At 42.5% G+C, this 19,318-nt stretch overlaps 1 protein-coding gene and 1 long non-coding RNA gene across 2 annotated transcripts in view; one reads left to right on the top strand and one right to left on the bottom strand.

Moving 5' to 3' along the window:
* Positions 1 to 3,372: 3,372 nt before the first annotated feature.
* On the bottom strand, positions 3,373 to 8,789 carry LOC147601712 (uncharacterized). The gene is made up of 3 exons (XR_015257644.1): positions 8,662 to 8,789; positions 6,249 to 6,352; positions 3,373 to 4,744 (listed from the first exon to the last, which is right to left on the bottom strand). It is a non-coding gene; the product is annotated as an uncharacterized LOC147601712 (long non-coding RNA).
* Positions 7,855 to 19,318, top strand: part of CDH20 (cadherin 20) — a 118,655-nt gene continuing 107,191 nt past the window's right edge. The window contains exon 1 of the mRNA XM_086740345.1: positions 7,855 to 8,040. The gene's annotated coding sequence lies outside the window, so the exon portion shown is untranslated. The remainder of the gene's footprint in view (positions 8,041 to 19,318) is intronic.

The raw sequence follows: 19,318 nt of genomic DNA, 5'->3' as shown, positions 1-19,318 counted from the left end.
GTGGTTAAATACGTTGCCCTAGATCTGCATGCACGGCTCTGGTCTGGCTTTGAGCTCCACATATGCCAACTAAGACTGTGCTCCGGCATGGAATGTTTTAAACTATTGCCTGCATTTTGCTTTAGAGGGATGCATGGTTCTGTTCCTGGGGGTGTCCTGACCCTGCAGCCTTGGAGCCGGACTCAAGAGCTCTGCCTCTCTCATCTGCTTGCCCCATCAGAGGGGTGAACTCGAGGCCCAAGTCAATAACCAGGACCTTCAACTTTCTTCCCCTTTTCATTAGGCTTGAGATGGTAACTGAAATTTATTAGCCTAAACTGGCCTGGGACTGATGAAATTTACAGTGATATATGTAGAAGAAATGTCGAGTTGGAGAAAAAGGATGAAAAATTGAAATGATAAAGTTGTATTGGTAGCTTGTTGAGGTAATTGAAATGCCTTGTTATATTGTACTGTGACGGGTTCAAATAAAATATAAGTCAAATTTGTCTAGGTCATGCCTGTAGCACACTGCAGAAGAGATTCCTCTTTTCTGGTGTTAAGGACAGGTTCAATTTTTGCCTGTCATTGGGGATTGCAAAGGGGTGAGATGAGACTAAAGCTCCTCCTTATTGACGTAGTTGACAGTTCGGCATTGTTCGCACTACACTGCTTACAGCAGGTCAGCAAGCATTCTTCAGACCACCCAAGGGGATTTCTGCAGAGAAGTCCAACGCACCCATTTTTGTGCCCCAGCAACCTCCCATGCTCTGATCCCTGCTGAGAGAAAACTGACCGGCTCTCGTGCAGAGCTTTGTTTGCCCTCAAAGCCATGGCTGAGGCTCCAAGGGTGCAGAGGGATGCCTGTACTCTTCCCCAGTGTGTATCCGCACCGTGAGACCATTTGCCCTTGGCTGGACAGGACTTGCAGATGACTCTGTTCAGGAGATCCCTGAGCTCTTTGCCTCTGGCCCTCAGGCAGGACCAAAGTCCAGAAGCAACACATGCGAAAAACAGGGAAGGAGCACAGGTAATGAGATCCCTCTAAACTGCAACAAAACTACTTAGATATTGTTATGTAGATTTCAAGAGCAAAAAGATGCTGTTTCTCAAAAAATGAGGTGGATTTCAGAAGCTCAAGCCAAGCACTCATTGAAAATCCTAAATCTTTCCTGAGTCGGGACAAGAGGACCCTGTCTTGCTTATCTTTCATTTATTCCCCATTTAGTTCTAAAGTCCACTCAGAAAACACAGACCCCAAGCCATTTGCTGCAACAGCAGTGATCTCAAGGAAGAGGCAAACACAAGGCTGGCAGATCACCTGCTAACTCTTTTTGTTACCCGTGGAAGTAAGACACAGGAGTGACAGGGTGTACTTACTACAAGTCCAAGGGATGTAACTACAAGTCCAAGGGATGTAACCACTTTCCAGCAGACTACTTCTAGCACAGCTTAATACCCTGTGGCTGAAAATTGCTTTCCATAAACTTCCTCAACACTTACAGGCTGCAATCTGATTGCTTCAGGTGGCCAGGAGAAGATTTTGTCTAAGTGTATTCCCAGTACAGTAGTGAAAACATGTCAGACACTATTAATAATGCAGAGCAGTAATCAGGTTCCTGGGTAGGTATTTTATAATTACATAAGTAGCAGCATTGTAACCGTCACGGTGATCTAAGGCTGTAACAGAAGCTAAGTTTGCGAGGAGAAATAACAACTTTTATGAAGCTAGCTTGAGTACCTAGGGAAAAAAAAAAGGACCAGTTTTTGCTCTGGGAAGGGCTTGTGTGCCTGATCCATCTTTCCATTCTAATCAGTTGGTCTAATAAAAAATACTACCTGTGTCTACAAACCTTGCCTTGCAAATATATGTGACTTGAATCAATAAATAGATCTTCTTTGCACAATAGATAATCATATGATAATTCACTGCCAGAGAGTTTATGTCAGTAGTGACATGTAGGCTGCACACAAGATCTTTTAAAATATAATCATATTACATATATTTTGAAAAACACTTTGTGTTTGAAAAAAAAAAAGTAATTTTATTCCTATGAATGGAACTTGTAATATGCTTGTGCAATGGAATTCATCTTTCTCTGTCACTGCAGTATCTTTCTTTCTTTCTTTCTCCACAATGCCCTTCATTCCTTGCTTTGTGCTACAGATATGTATTGACTTTGCAGAAGCACTGTAGCAAGCTGTATATGATGTATTCAAAGCAAAATCACTGCCCAGCTCCCATAAAGAGAACGCGAACAGTGCTGGGCAATCAGAGTTATGCTGCATTTTGTATTGTGACATTCAGTGCAATCAGGAAAAGACACCCAAGCACAGACGTCACTGACTGAAGTTCTGACAGTAGAAGCCTGTTCCTTTTAATATTCATATAGAGAGATCTGAGGTGTTTTTCCTTCTTCACCTTTTTCCTTTTTCATTAGCCCCTGTCATCATGCATGGGGAGAAGTCATCCTTCACTACCTGCAGTTCTCTCACTGCAGACAAGGGGGTAGCTGGCAATTTGACAATTTTTTGTGTACCAGCCAGCATAATACCTGTGGTAGTATACACATCATACCCTGTGGTAGATATAACACAGCAAACAATTTACTCCTTCTGCCTAACTGGTGCAGTTAGAGATATTGAGAAGTGTTTTACTAAATGGCTGGAAGAGCAGAGAAGCTGCTCATCAGCATTCCGTCAGAAATGTTGTTGGAGAAAAACTGTTAAAATTCAATAAAATTATAATAAAACAGTTGCGTGTATTTTGTATTTGGAAATTCCACATGCGATATGATAAAAGGAAGCAAACTGAAATGATGCAGTCAGGGAAAAGCCAGGAGAAGGCCAAGGTGCCACGGCAGTTCCTTGGCAGCTCCCTCTGAGACTTTCAGCCATCCAAACCGCACAGTGCCCTCTGTGCAGGGTGAAATATTCAGATCTGGGTAGGACTTTGTGCTGCTGCTTTTTTTTTTTTTTTTTTTTTTGCTGCTATCTTGAAACCAAATCAGGTTTCGAACCAAACTAATAAAGTCAGTCCAGAGCTTTAAAGTTGACTCCTACTCTTGGGATTCCCTGGGACTGCTGCGGAGTTTTAAAGCCTCAGTGTGAAGGAAAACCTAATGCATCTGCCAGCAGGAGAAAAGGCACTGGTTTTCTCAGTGGCTCTGGACAAATGGAGGTAGCAAATTACTCTCCTGAAGATACTGATGGAGTAGACCATGGTGATGGTCTTTTTGCAAAAGGTAGAAATAGAAGCCCATATTCAATTCAGTGTCTTCCCTAAGGACAGCCATTGAGAAAGAAGATGCTGAATCCTACATCCCTTCAAAGAGACAATAGACTAAAACAAGATTAAAATGATAAACTGATAATTAGGTTTAAAAAGAGGTATAAGAGATGACAAAAGGCTTTATTTTACATAGCAGGAGATAGTCCAAAACAAGGCTGTGCAGCCAAATGGCCAGCAGGTTTGAATATATGGTTGAATAAGGTTTTCTTTAACTAAGGTAGAAGAAAAGGTGACTGAGAAGAAAGCCTTGTTGGATTGGCCTTCTCCTACTCTACATAAGCAATGTAGAAGATAACTCACTGTATTAAGACTGAATAACACAAAACAAGGAAAGAAGCGGAGCAAAGACACACAGTTCTGAGGGAGGAGATCTTTAAAACGTTTGCCTGATGGTAGTAAGTTCAGGATGAAAAGGATGAAAACTCAGGCCCTAGTCCTGAGCTAGGTCTGAGGACTCTTCACTGGTTACTTGGAAGAAAGGGAGAGTGGAGGCAAAAAGGCAGAAGCGACGGAGAAGTTAGTGCTTTGGAGCCTGTTGAATGACAGGTTCCAAGGTACATCCATATATGTGTGCCTTTGCTTCTCCTCTGCTGTTGTCATTTGAAGTTCTCCACTGGATTTTGTGTGCATGCAGACTTTTTAAACAGAGCGTGTAGCATTCAGGAGTTTCACCATTGTAGCATGTGACATTTGGGGCTTTCTTGGATACAAGTAGAGCTGGTATTCTTGCGTGTGGACATGACAACTTGAACGCTATTCCTATTACTGGTTTAGTAACATTTTACAAAGGTGGATGTGATTTTTACGACCATATATATTTCTTTCACCATTCTTGTTGATATATGTGCATTGTCTTTACACATCACTTCTTCAGCAACATGCAGTTTTATTGCCTTGGAAACTTCTTGCTTTTGGGAGATGGCCTCATCCTATCTTTCGGGTCATGGAATTCTGTTTAGTTAATATTCACCCGTTCCCTTTCTCAAACAGACTCTGTAGTGCCTTTAAAAATTGTTGCATTTTGAAAAGCCATGATTTGTTGCACAGTAAAAACCAATGCAGTTTATGTCATTATTAACTGCAAAAGCAAATCAATGGTTAAATGAGCACCTAGTATTTATAAAAGCCATGAAGATGCCACAGAATCTATATCGTATCAATTCCTCCAACCCTTCCTGCTGCAAATATTGGTTCTAGCCTTTGCAAAGAATGAGTGTTTCATGTTAGCCACCTGTAAAGTGATACCATAACACAGCCCTCATCAGCAAAATCCAAAAACTTTTTTTTTTGTTGGAAGAATAATAAACAGAGCTGGATAAAGCGAGGCAGGAGTGTAAGACAGAAACATAAAAGCTGCTGTATGACATGAAATGACAACACAAAAGTGGAAAATAGTTGTTGTTCAGTTTTCTCATCTCTTGTTCCTTTACCTCTGTCATCTAGGTAACTTGTAACTCATTTCTCTTTTGAGTCCTGCAAGACAGAAATCTGGATGAACACATAAGCAATATCCATATATAATGCTTCTTCTTCCAAGTTTTCCTTGTAGAAGAACAGTGTAAATAGCTTGCAGCATACAAAATTCTCTTGTTCAAGCAGTGATAGCAAAATGTTTCTTTCATCTCTCAGAAAGCCTCTAAATTTTAAAACTACTCAGCGTGCTGCATTCTGTAGTATTTTTTACTCTATTTTGCACAGTTTTAGCATTATGTGTAATACGATGGCAGGAAGAATAGCAAGTATCAGAGAGAAAAGATTCAGTCCTTGCATGTAAGGGCATGTAAGGGGCATTTAATCACAACTATGCTTAACAAAATGCTCTATATTCAATAATTAATTTTTATGGCCCATGTAACATTTGAGAGGTAGGGTCAATTTCTTTAAAACTGTAATTTTATTTTTTGGTTTTGAGGAAGGAGGTGAGATAGATCTTCACCCACCTGTTCTGCACATAATATGTGCATTCTGCATGTAAATGTTTGAAACCCTCTCTCGTTTTTCAAGAAAAAGCCTGATGGTTGAAACCACATAATGTTGAGACAGGTGAGTTGATGGACACATTCTTTGCCACGTACTCTCAACTCTGATTTCAGAGGCACAGGAGACTGCAATTCAGATCGTGTGATTCAGCCCTGTACTGGGGGGGAAAGCACGAGACACTCAGTGAAAATATAAGTTCCTCCTATTTTACTGTGCATCACGTAACAGCTCTTAAAAAAGCTAAGTCACAGGCACAGTACTGAAATGTGCCCCCATGAAGGAAGATAACACACAAAGCCAAAATTAGAGCATGCAGTCACGTTTGCTTTAGTGAACACAACGTTTGGAAAACCTATTTGGCTGTGTATGTGAAACTGAGGAGCTTGTGTATTAAATGTGTGGATTTATCCAGTGCTGATTCTCTATTTCACAGAACTCTCTTGGGTTTTCTATGTCATCTATGAGTGCTGCACTATGTACTACATATTAATCCTAAATTATAACTTGAAACAATAGACAATATCTGCATTTTATTTTCATGGTGCCGTGGTATATGCAATAATCACAGAGCATCCACTGCAGCCATCATTCCATTAAAGCTGTCATATGTATTTTATTCTATTTTTTTTTCCCTTACTGCAGTCCAACTTGGGGGAAAAAAACCAAACTCTCAGAATACACTCAAACCGAGATGCAAACTTTTCAAGTGGCATCTGTTTAGCCTTTTAAATTATAATCAGACATATTCTGAGTGAACTATATTGAAGCACAGAAATAGAGATGTGTGCATACACTGCATGAAGCAAGTATTGTGAACAAAATCTTAGTCTAGAAAAAATTACACATCGATTCAGTAACCAGCTCAATTCTAGCAAGAGGTCACTGCTCTTGTAATCAGACTCCCAGCAGTAATGGTGTACTGATAACTTTCCGGGCTGTTGTTACAAATATTCGGTCCTAATACTGGGAAAAAGTGGTACTAAGGGGTGTGTTTTACCTTATCATTACCAGAAGCGCAGCGAGTCTCTGACGCTGACCAGTTATGCTGACGAGAGCCATTTCTGCCTCCTTGGACTGTTACGCTAAAAATGTTCAATCAGCCTGAGGAGCCCAAAGATGAACATGCAATAGAGGAAATGGGGAGAACATCATATTGCTTTCCAACACATCAAAGTATTCATTTATCATAGCTGTAATTCATCATTTGTTTGGGGCACTTTGCCAGCACACAAACTTCCAACAACTCCTCTCCAGAGATTTGACTGCTCTTTTTCTTTTGTAATGCTGAAATGACTATGTTGTGATCAATATGAAAAATGCAGGGCCAGAAAACTAGCCAGCGTGACCTTAGTTCTGCACATAATCATTAGTGCAAATCTGGAGAGGAAAAAAAAAGAAACCCTTGACTGTACAATCTGAATCTTCATCTCAAGATTTAATTGTTGAGGGACTGGCAGCATCCCAAGGAATTGATAACAAGATTTAGAGTCTCCTACTGCCTGTCACTGGCTTGGCCACAGACTGCTGGGGCACAGTTCTGCTCCAAACTTAGTGGAGTTGCTTGAGATTTCCCAATTTAACTGAGACGGGGAATGGGCTCTGTGCTGGCAGCGAAAAGAAGTCATTCCTACAGGGAGCTATTACAGAGGTAATAACCTTCTCGTACCCGAGTGGACAAGTTTCCCTATCTCTTTCACACGTATGTGTCATCGAAGTTGGTACAAGTTTCCTACCTTCCCACCACAGGGACGGTGCAAGAAGCATCTGCCCTCCTAGTTACTGCAGGTCGAGGCTGAGGCAAATTGGTAGGCAGAGAGGATGCCTTGTCCTGACACTGCCTTTGCTGCAATCAACCTGTGTGGAACGAGTATTTCAGCAAGTCTGGCGGCTTTTACGAACACTAAAATGATCTTTAAAAGTGAAATGCCTTCATTATTTGTCTGTTTTTCCAAAGTCTTATGCAAATCCTCCAGGAAACTGTACTGTTTACCCTTATAAAAGTAGCTCTGACATTAGTGTCAGGATGTTTATTAACTAAGATTGAGCCTTCTAAAGAAATTCAGCTTTCATCTCCGTACTCTTTTTGCTAAATAAAGCAACGCTTCGTCTCCCCACCGCTACTTTTGGTCTCCCTCAGCAGCCGGTGTTCTCCCAGCCCGTGTGGTGCCTTTTGAACCCCCCGCCCCGCCCCGCCCCGAGACGTAAAAAGCCCAGTGGATTTGGCGGGGGTGCGAGGGAGGACAAGGGACTGCGCTTCCCACAGCCGCGGAGCTGCCTGGGGTGCGGGGGGGGCAACAGCTGGGGGGGATGGGTGTTCCCCGGGAAGGAGGGTGGGAGGGGGGTGGCAGAGGAGGGCGCAGCTCCCCGGCACCAATCGCCTCCCGCGGGTCCCCGCGGTAGCGTTAGACCCGCCGCGATATCCGCGGCCGGCGGAGCTAGGGGCAGCGGCGGCCGCTTCCAGCGGGGGCAGCTCCGGGGAGCGGGGCGGCCGCGGGGCTCCCTCCTCCTCTCCCTCCTCCTCTTCTCCCTCCTCCTCCTCCGTGCAGCCCCGCGCAGCCCCCCCCCAGCGCTGACACCCCTCCCCAAAGTGCGGTTCACCCCCACCCACCCCGCGCTCCCTCCGCATCCAGAGCCAGGAGCGGGTGGCAGCGCTGCGCGAAGGCGGCCGGCGCGACCCCGCGGCAGGAGCGGAGCGGGGCGGGGGGGAGCGGCGGAACGAGGGGCGCAGCCGGCCGAGGAGGGAGGTCCCACCGCCGGGGAGGGAGCCGGCAGCGCCTCCGCATAGCAAGGTAACCTATCCTGTCTTTCGGGGACTTTTTCTTCTGCTTTTTACCTTTTTCCCTTCTTTTTTTCCCCCCGCTTTTCTTTTCTCTTGTCTTTTTCTTTATTTTTGTTTCTTTTATTTCTTTTTTTTTCCCTTTCCTTTTTATTCCTTCTCCTCCTCCCCCCTTTTTAAATTATTATTCCTTTTTTTTTTTTTTTTTCCCTTCTTTCCCCGGCCCCCCAGCTGCCCAGCCGCAATCGGAGGGCGAGGTGGAGGCGGTGAGGGACGGAGCGAACCCACACCGGCTTGCTCTGGAGTTTGCCTGGGACAGCCCCCCCCCCCGCTCCACCCCACCCCGACTGCAGGTGCGCTGTCGCGGCCGGCTGGGACGGGGGTTATCCCGGCGGCCCAGATCGCCGTCGGGACCCGGGAGCAGCTCGGAGGGAGCGGCTCCTTCCAACTTTCACGGAGCGGGGATGACGGGGAGCCTCCGCGGGGGCTTTCTGCAGAAGGGGGGAAACCTATAGAAAAAAAAGATGTGTGAGGGGGTGCTGCAAAGCAGGAGCTGGAAACTACTCCCCCCCACCGACCCCTCCCCTCGTCGGGGCTCCCGATGAAGAAGCACCCCCCACCCCCCACAACTGACCCCCTCCGGGGGGTCCGATGGCTCCGGGGCTCGGCGGGAGCGGAGCGGGTGCGGAGGGGGGACACACAAATGGTAAAAGATACGGAAGGAAGAGACCCAGTGGCTGGGACATAAATCAGGCAGAATAATATACGGGGAGTTGATGAGAATAGGTCTTTTCACCCTTAAAAAAAAAAAAATAGGCACTTTGGAAGAGAAAAAGGAGGCTGATTATTGGCATCCAGCTCTGAAACCCAGGCAGCTGATGCTGAGGGGAGCCAAAGGGAGCAGTTCTTCTTGGTTTAAAAACAGCAAGACAGTCTCTGCCAAAGATTGCTGTAAACACTGAATAAAGATTTCATTGTGGCTTGGTGTGACTGGAATAATTAGGCAGTTAATTGTTCATTCTGATCTTAAAGTGCAGTAATCAGTAGTGCACAGTAGGAGAAATACGAGGGAAAGGGAGGAAAAATTGCAATAGGAAAATGATGGGAAAATGTACCACTTTTTCCTCTTCCGTAGCTTTTCCTTTTTTTTTTCTTTTTTTTTCTTTTTTTTTTCTTTTTTTTTTCTTTTTTTTTTTTTCTGGTGAGACTAGGAGCACGTGGGTCCTGGTCTATTTGGATAGAGAACACCTTTGTAAAGCTGGGGTGTAATTGTGCTTTTGCTGCCACTGTGTCAACATCATTTCGGGCTGGACAAAATCAAATTATGAGACTTAAAGAAATCCTATTTTATGGAAATGAAATCTGAAGATGCCTGGAGAATGAACATCTTAACTAGATTGAGTAATACCAATTAATGCATTTTACTTATGTGTGCACTTTATTGCCAACTCAGCAGGGATGAAAGCTAATGGTGCCAGCTTTTGTGCTGCTCTAAGACGTTTTTCAGGCAGGCACACAAGGTTTTAATGGTACACTGTCTTGAGTTTTTAACACTGTGATTGTGTCCCCGTTCAACTCAAGTTCCTTGCAGCGGTGACTCTTTCTTGGTAATCTAATGAAATGATCTCTTGTTACACTGCGTTAGCTATTCCCTGTGACACAGCAGGAAAATACAACCTGGGTGTATTTGTACTGGAGGTGGTTATGAGTTGTCGAGCAAGATGCACTTACAAGCAATAGGATATGACTTACTGATATTAACTGGAAGATGGCACCATAGGCAAAAAATGTTTCTCTTTCCTATATAGCATGTTTTTTCCATATATATGCGTTTGTGATAAAGAGGCATAATAGTGGATTAATTATCAGAAGGGATGGAAGAATGTTATGTTTAAACCAAAGAGAGCTTAGAAAGAAGTCCATAGTCATTTGAGCAAAGTAAAAGAGTTACTCAAAGTCTAACTGTAAAGGAAACAGACTCATCCTTCATGTAACTTCCTTGACTTTAGAGTAATATGAAAGATTCGTTTGGCTTGAAGACATCCAGGTAGCCTGCCCATCCATCATAAATGAATAAATGTACTGTAATTGGGCAAGGTTTAAAAAGAAATTCAGTTACGTATAATTTTCTGTCACTGCTAGGAGCTACCACTTACAGGGAAAAAACCAAAAAGGGAGCTTTCATTCAATGCTGAAAAGTAAAGCAATTTGTTGTATTTTGTTTGAGTCGAGTTTGTTGAAGGTTTTGACCTGCACTTTGTGAGATTTTAGTGGAAAGACAAGTAGAGAAAACATGAGACATTGTCTGTCTAAGAGTATAAAACTAGGATAAAACACTGCAGTCTTTGCTTGGGTCACACAGCTTAGAAGAGCAAGGACAGAATGGTGACTCCGGAGTTTTGTCCAACGTGATAGTAAAGAAACCTCGTAACAACTGAGTATGTAAGAGCCAACGTTAAGATCTACTTTACAAGCATTTTTATTAAGCTGTTGAATATGCTTTGTCCTACCAGTGGTACTCAGTATTCTGCCTATGAAGAGTATTCCTGATTTAATGGCAAGCTGTATGGAAAAGATGTCTTCACAACATTTTACTTGCTAGTACAGTCTAGAGGGGGATCTTGCTAACTTTAATTGCGCCTATCCAGTCCGAGAAACCTAAGGATGCTCTACTCTTCTTACAGAAATCCAAAAAGTATAGTGAACAAGTGATCACGTAAGAGACACTGCTCAGGTTTCTGTTTGCAATATTCTGACAGAGAATGTTTCTAAAAATCTGCATAGTGTACTCCTTACACAAATACCACATTAAACTCTAGAATAATTTGAAGACCAGTAACAAGATTTTGAGAGAAGTCTGAAGTGTTTTTCCCTCCATTTTCAAGTACAAATTTTACCAAGTTTCTTCTAATTTCTATAATAAAATGCATCAAACCCACACTTTGGCCACCATAGTAAGTGTGGAAGGAGGTCTTTTTTGCCTTGTTATAAGATGTTTAGCAAAATAAGCAGAGGATTATACACTTTTATTCAAGGAAAACATTTGTCATAAAATTGTAGCTAAATCCTGAATACTATCTTATACCTAAAAGTTCTTTGAAATGCACAGTACATCTTCATAATAAAATTGCATTGTCACAGACATAATTGTTATTCATAACAAGTAGTCTCACAAACAGATTCCATCCCTGTAAGTATTGAGTCTCAGTCAGGCCAATTATGACTAAATTACTGCATGTTCTCTGCTGTATCAACTAATTAAAGGGTAATTAATAAAATGATAATTTCATTCCATGGCAATGTCTACATCTGGATGTCATAGCAGAGATTGTTTGACATATGGTTAAATGGTCAGATACTGCATTGTATGAATGCAACATTTGCACAGAACACCTGGCAACCAGAGGAATTTTAACCCTTAAGACATGAATTTCAAGAATCTGTGTCAATGTGCTATTGGATTGGTTTGCTCATTCTCTCCACCTACTCTTCTTACGCATGTAAGAAAATTTAGTTCTCCAAGTTAAGTAACTCTCATGTGGTGGGGGAAGAGTGGGAAGAGGACTTGGGACATTAGATTGGAAATGAAAGATAAAATAGTACTGACTTGTCATGCTGGGAAATAAAATAGGTGGGTCTAAATTAATTTCTGAGAGGAGACTCTCCATTGGTTCTCGTATTACTAGGAGGTTCCCCCTTAAGGAAAATCAAGCTGGAATTAGCATGAAGACAAAATTGTCTTTTTTTTTTTTTTCCTTCCTAGATACAATTGTATGCCAGGATTAAGACTGAGGTTGCGGTCACAACAGCATGGAAAAATCTGCATTGCAGCCTTCCCACGCTGTATTTGTCGTATGTAGATAAAACAAAAGTTAGCTCCTCAAGGACAGGAACCATAAATTTCACACACGCTAAAGAGATGAAACCATCTTTTGTCAGGTCGACAGATGATAAGAATAAACAATTCTACTGTAGATACCTGATGTACAAGATAATGTATGCACATACTTTGAAATGTCAGTGGTTGAAATTTTTAGGGCAGCCCATATGTATTATTTTATCCATAGCTTAAGGGAATATATCTTTAACCCCAACATTGCCTTGAAAAATTTCAACCACTGCTGTTTCAAAGTATGTGGAAGAGTGTATTTCCACCCTTTAAAAGCATAAACTGTAAGGAATGCAACTTCAATGTGGGTTAAATGACAGTTTCATCTGTACTGGGTCCAGCTGACTCCCTCATAAAACTAAGAATGGTAAGTGAAGTAACAGGCATAGTGTTTTCCTTCACTTAGGGGAAAAAAAAAAGTATTCAAAGGGGAAAATAGCTAGTGCTTTTTCACAAATAAAGCAAAGTAAAAAGGATGCAGTAAACTGCAGGAAGACATGAAAGTCTGTCTTTTCCCATGCAAACCATCCTCAATGAACAGTTCCCCCAGTGACTAGTCAGGGTTGCTCATCACCTCACGCGGTCAGGTGCAGAGCGTGGCCAGTGATGCTTATAAAGCGCTGTTTGTCTGTCTCTCTGAGAGCCTGAGTCCTGCTTCTTGAGAATTTCCAAGCGCACGGATCCATCTCATTTTCATTCTACTCGTGTAACTCATTAACACCTGGAAAATCTTTTATAGCATTTAACTGCATCAGATGCACGGTCCGGCACATGTTTTCTTAATAGGGCTTTCACTGTGGCATTGTCAAAGAGCCCTTATGTCACAGCTGGGAACATGAATCTGTCATGTCAGTACTGTACCTTGTTTTAGACGGTAATAGTGCATGAGTGTGTTTTATGGAGGAGCCGAACATGCCCATATACTGCGTTAGCAGGGAAGAATGTGGAGCTTGTTCTCCTAAATAAAGATGCAGGCTGGTGGTAGTAGAGTACTTTGTACCATTTAAACACTGCTGCCTCTAAGGCATTGCACTCAAGGAAAGGGAAGTTTGAGGCAAGCGAGACACATCTTAGTATGTCAGTGGTGTAATGCTGCTAGTTAACGATATGTCATCATTTACATTTCATTGGGAAAAAATTGCCGGAGGTTTCTAATTCAGCAGAAACAACTTTTAACTGGAAGTCGATATGAAAGTCCTTACCCTGGGAATATTTGTTTTTAGAACAAGTTTGATTTAAATATATTTGGTAATTTAAGAAGAAGGGGAAGAGAAGTAAATGTTTCCTAATTCCATATGCTTTTTGTGTCCATTAAATCACTGTAAACTCCAGTTTTAAATAGATTGCTTTGTAGCTCTGTAATCAGAATGCCTTGGGTAATTAAAAAACTGTGAGAACTGACTGCAACACATGTATAAGACCTAGTTTTTCACAGGAGTTTTTAACGTAGTTACATACATTTCCTTTGAAAGTTAAACACTTAAAATTCACCGGCTACAACACTACCAGGCATGTCATGGTGGTATTCCAAATGATAGACCCCACCTTCGGAAAGTGTTTGCAGGCTTGAGAAACCATAACTGTTGTGAAGGGGTTGACTTGGGTCCCCATTTAAAGAATGAATGGATGAAAGGAGCATTTCATGCAGTCCCAGGAGGTTCCAATTTTTAAACTACTTGGTTTACTTTGAAAAACATAGGTATAGTTCATATGCCAAGAACTAAATTAAAGAGATTTCAGATACTCAAGGTGAAGGCACACTGTCAAATGCATTCTGTATGTTTAAAATGTTTGTCTCTGTTGTTTTTGTAATAGCTCTTCGAAAGCCTGAGTGTGCAGGGGCTGATACCCCAAACCGTAACCAGTCCAAGCTTAAGCTGGAATCAGTGAAACCCTGAAGTGTTCAGTTTACAGGGTGGCCTTCTGAATTTCTCTCTTGATTTTCTCCTTTTTGCAGTTTGTGTCGTCTCCTGGTTTTTCTACCAGTGACAGCACTGAGGTGCTCTCGTGGGCCCATGCCATTAGTTCATGGCCATGTCCCCACCAAAGAGGGAAGGAATAGGGCTGGTCAGGGCTGCCGTGGGAGAACTTGGAGAACATGTGCATTTGCTTTTCAGTAGGGCCTTTCTGTAAATTATTTCACTTTTTTTTTTCAGAAGGACTGAAGCCCTTCGTGCTTCTGTGTAGATACTCAATGGAGTAAGCACTCACCAAACTGTATAGGGTTTGCCCTGTTGCACTATGCAGCACCCAGCAACGTAGCCCAAGAGGTGCTGACGGTTTTCAGGTTGAGAGCCCACTGAGGCTGAATTCTTCTACATGGTTCCATTTAGCCTACTACAGAAGCAAATCAAAGGTAAAAAAAAAAAAATGAGCCTATATAATTGTGGTGGATTGACCCTGGCTGGATGGCAGATGCCCACCAAAGCTGCTGTAGCACTCCGCTGGACAGGAGAGAGAAAATATAACGAAAGGCTTGTGGGTCGAGATAAGGACAGGGAGATAACTCAGCTATCATCATCACGGGCAAAACAGACTTGACTTGGGGAAATTAGTTTAATTTACTATCAATCAAATCAGAGATGGATAATGAAAATAAAAACTAAATCTTAAAACACCTTCCCCCCACTCCTCCCTTCTTCCCAGGCTCAACTTCACTCCCAAATTCTCTGCCTCCTCCGATAGAGGCACAGGGGCACAAGGAATGGGGGTTGCAGTCAGTTCATAACACCTTGTCTCTGCTGCTTCTTCCTCCTCAGAGGGAGGAGGACTCACATTCTTCCCCTGCTCCAGTGTGGGGTCCCTCCTACAGGAGACAGTCCTCCACAAACTGCTCCAGTGTGGTTCCCTTCCACAGGGTGCAGTCCTTCAGGAACAGGCTGCTCCAGTGTGGATTCCCCCATGGGGTCACAAAGCCAGCAAACCTGCTCCAATGTGGGCTCCTCTCTCCACAGGGCCACAGGTCTTGCCAAGAGCCTGCTCCAGCATGGCCTTCACACAGGGTCACAGCCTCCTTCAGGCATCCGCCTGCTCCAGCATAGAGCTCTCCACAGGCTGCAGGTGGATCTCTGGTCTTCCACGGATCTCCATGGGTTGCAGGGGGACAGCCTGCTTCACCATGGGCTGCACCACGGGCTGCAGGGGAATCTTGTCAGGAGCAACTTTACTCCTCCCTCTCCTTCTTCACTGACCTTGATATCTGCAGGGCTCTTCCTCCCACACATTCTCACTCTTCTCTCCAGCTGCAGATGCACTGGTTTTTTTTCCCCCCTTCTTAAATATGTTATCCCAGGGGTGCTGCCACCATCACTGATGGGCTCGGTCTTGGCTTGCAGTGTGTCAACCTTGGAGCCAGCTGGCATTGCCTTTGTTGGACGTGGGGGAAGCTTCTGGCAGCTTCTCACAGAAGCCACCTCTGTAGACCTCCTGCTACCAAAGCCTTGCCATGCAAACCCAGTACAGTAATTAACCTTTCTACATTCCTACATATTGTGAGACACAGTTAAGAGCCCTTGCAATGTGTAACTTAGTTACAGCAAAGCAAGTTAAGGATTGAGTGAAAGGCTTAACTATAAATTTCCTTGCTTGTATGAGTTTAATTTAGAATTGCAATCATGAGCTAACGTAAATTAAAATAGCAGTAGTAGATCACTAGTTGGCAAATCTCTTAAGAATAATATAGGTACCTCACTAGATTATTATATATAGAGTGCCTTCTGTGTGCTTAGCCCATTGCAGAAATTAGTCTATTTTTTAATTTTAAGATGCTTTTGAAGAGGAGAGAAGTGCTTTAACAGGTGAAGTTCTGCTGACTGTTAGTGCGAATTAGGAGATTGACTTCTGGAAAGGGGAGCTTCCTAAATGAAAAGAAGCATTTCCCTGAAAAAAAAAAAAAGTTGAAGTTTTGCCCCAAGCATCCTCCAATGCATGCATAATCTGGAGGGTGTTAACCATTCATGTATTGCTTGACCTGCAGGTATAAAGTATCAAGGCTTCACAGCAAAACTATGTTTTTGAGGAATCAAGTGAAGAAATAAGAAGGAAATCAGCATGTCTTATGTAGGATGTGTGAAGGGCAGATGAATGCCTGCCTAGAAAGGGAAGTTTGGGAAGAGTGTATCAGTGGTGCATGTCCATTTTAGTTGGACACTCAGTTTCTTTCAGTGCCAGAGGAGGCCTGCATGCGTCCACCAACTTCTGTATCTCCTGAGAGGAACCACTGCACTTGCCTGTTTGGTTCGTGCTTCCCATATGGATTAGCTGTAGCCTTGTATCTCCTTCAGAAAATGATATGAAGATGGGCAGGCACCATGCAAGCAATTAGGGGTGCCTGCTCCTCATGAACATCTCTAAGGCAAGGCAGAGTGAGCACAGGCTGGTAAATTTATTCTGATAGCAAGCATAAACATGCTCTTTTCTGGGCACCCATGGACACCTAGTCGAGATCCTGTCAAACGACTAGTGCACGTCCTTGATAATGACAAGGGGAAGAGCTACCAGGCCTGTTGGAAAGACAGCCGTCAACTATTGACATTATCAGACCCACAGCCCTGCACACCTTGCATCCCTGTGACCCTTCTCAGGAGGAAGGGCCACGAGGAACAGACACATTGTCCTGGTAGAACAAGCTCCACACTAAGCGCTTGTAGCGGAGGCGGTGCATAGGCACAGTGCTGTAAGGAAGAGCTGAAATCATCCTTCAAGCAGATGACAAGAGAGGATCTGTCAAACCAGCCTTCAAGAGGACAGAGAGCATGTTGAGAGAAAACGATGATAATAGCAACAAAACCCTGCAGAGACTGAACAGAGGAAGAAGCTGCAGAAGGGCAAGAAAACAGAGGATTCGTATAGTGAGGCAGAGAGAAAGAAAGGACAAATGTCTTCTTAAAATTAAAGAGACAAAAAGGACAGATCTGATCTGTGGCAGGTATAGAATTTGGCTCTGACTTGGAGAGGGACTCATACAAAAAGATGACAAATAACTGTTTCACAGGCTTGTCAATGAGCATGGCAGAAAGCAAGGCAGTTTGTGGTAACAGATAGAGGTCGGAATAACAGCATCTGGATCCCACAGAAGTCCCTGGGGTGAGTACAGGATATTGGAGAGGTTTTGTAAAAAATTTGGATTCCTAGATTTGCGTGTGGAGTGTCAGGTGATAGCTCATCATATGCCAAGAGAAAGGCATCTGTCAGCAATGTGTCGTAGATATTGGGGTTATGTGCATAGTGGAAACATTATATAGAAACACTAGGCTGAATCGTGGCTAAATCTTTCTTGTGTGGTATAGACTTTGGAAAGCTTAATCCTCATTGGGGTGAGTTCAGGGGCATTGCTAAGTGCACTGTGTTAAATAAGCTGTGGTTGAGGATCCACTGTTTTAGGTGGGCTAGTTGTGCTGACTCGTGCGTGTGGTACACCTCAATGTGAAGTTAAAGGCTAAGGAACTGTATGTTAGATTCAAATATGTAGAAGAGAGAATGGAAAAAAAAAAAAAGGAAAAAAGATCAGCTCAACACTGAGTTCTCAGCCTTGTCTGTTTCCGTTGCCTGTTGCCTCATGTAGCTCTTCAAGTGCCCTCTTTCTTGCTGTGACACTGCTCTGGGGCAATGGAAGGAGGTTCTGTTAAGACTAATTTGGATTATGATGACTGGTAAATACATGACTATCAGTGAGGCAATGAATCAACAATGGCTGACAGTAGTGATACCCAGTACAGCTATTAACTGTTCTGTACTAACTATTTACTGTCTCCATCTCGTTCATTTGTTTCTCACCTCTGGGAGAAGGCACTCTTCTGCATTACCTCTATAATCCCGTACTGGATCGTATAGGTGTTTATGCAGAATAAACATATATAATGATGTGTGGCACGTAGGTGTTTATTTTTTACTAGAACTTCGTAGCCTCAAAAAATGTGTTTTGATTAAAATCTGTTGCCACTTGAATCCTGTTGCAAATCAACACTTTGACTACAAGGTCCTTGTTTTGTTGAAACTTCAGTGATTATAGTGTCAAAAGTAACTTATAGAGTGTTCTATTTGTTATCTTCTTCACGGGTCAATTTAGTAAAATATTAGTAAAATGCTGATAGATAACCATTTGAAATAGATTTTTATGCAATTTATTCTCTTTCTTTTCTAAGATATGAGTGCTTCTGTGTTAATACCTTTGCAGTGGGCAAAAAGTGATTGTCCCAGGAGTGCATGGCTAAGATTTTTGAAGCTACTGTAGGATCTGGACACTTAAATTCTCATTACTTTTAATGATTGCTGAGCATCCAGATTCCCCATGTAGTTACAGTTACCTACCAAATTGTCCTCAGAGAGTTGGTGGAGCAAAACTGGTTTTATTCTGAGATAAATTACCTTTTTTCTCCAGGAACTTATCAAGTTATTTATTGAAGAAGCAATTACCAAATGTCATAGCATATTTGACTTACTAGCTGTAAATATCCAATCTCTCAACCATTACATGCATTTAAAGTGTTTTTTAGTCTGTTTGTCTTTCTTTAGCCTCTTTAGGAACCATCAGGAAGGGATGGAACCACTTAACTTCTGATTTAAAATATCATCCTATGCAGGATGGTTGTCTTATTGGAAGGTCCCCTGCACTGCAGGGCTCCAGGAGAGTTAGAAGGAAGTCTGTTTTCTGTGTTAATGCTTGGTGTCATTTCTGGCTAAAGAGGTATCTTTGGTTCTGTATGCTCACAGGCTGTTCAGACACATGTCTGAAATCACTGCTTTGATGAACTTCTTTCTATGATAATTTACTCATCAGGATACCATTTCACAATGTCAGTATGTTACTTGAAGAACATTTACATGATGCAGTGAAGTAGAATATAAATTAGAGCAATATTTTATACAGAGACTTTTATTTTCTGGTTTGCTTTATTGCACAGATAGACTCCTCAAAAGGCATCCCCTACTGCATAACCCTACTGCCCATAGTGACTTTAGTCGCAATTGTACTGTTCTCTTCTAATGCTGGCAGTCTCTGTAAGGACAAGAAACACAGAGTAATGTAATGCTGCATAATCTGAATGTTCAGCATTAAAAAAATATCTCATAAATTAAAAAAAAAGAGGTAGAAAGTGGCTTTTTTGAGAGCTTAATACTAGATTAAAGTATTTAGAATGGAGATAATATCAGTGAACTGCAAAGGAGGATATGTTTGAAAGTTCTGGCCATATTGACCAATAAACAATTTATGGAGAGAACAAACAAACCGTTAGAATATTTTAAGACCGTAGCTTCTGACAAGTATACTTTATTTATGACTTTGCAGTACAATCTTCTCCAGTAATGTTTACAGGAAGTAAAAAAAGAGGAAAAGGGGGAAGGGTACAGCATTCCCAGTGTTTTATCCTCTTGTACCCTGCCACGTGTGGGGTATTGTCAA

The sequence above is a fragment of the Chlamydotis macqueenii genome, chromosome 2, assembly GCF_036417535.1.
Source record: "Chlamydotis macqueenii isolate bChlMac1 chromosome 2, bChlMac1.mat, whole genome shotgun sequence".
Taxonomy (NCBI): Eukaryota; Metazoa; Chordata; class Aves; order Otidiformes; family Otididae; genus Chlamydotis; species Chlamydotis macqueenii.
The sequence above is the reverse complement of the archived record's forward strand: the minus strand, read 5'-3'. Positions and strand labels throughout refer to the sequence as shown.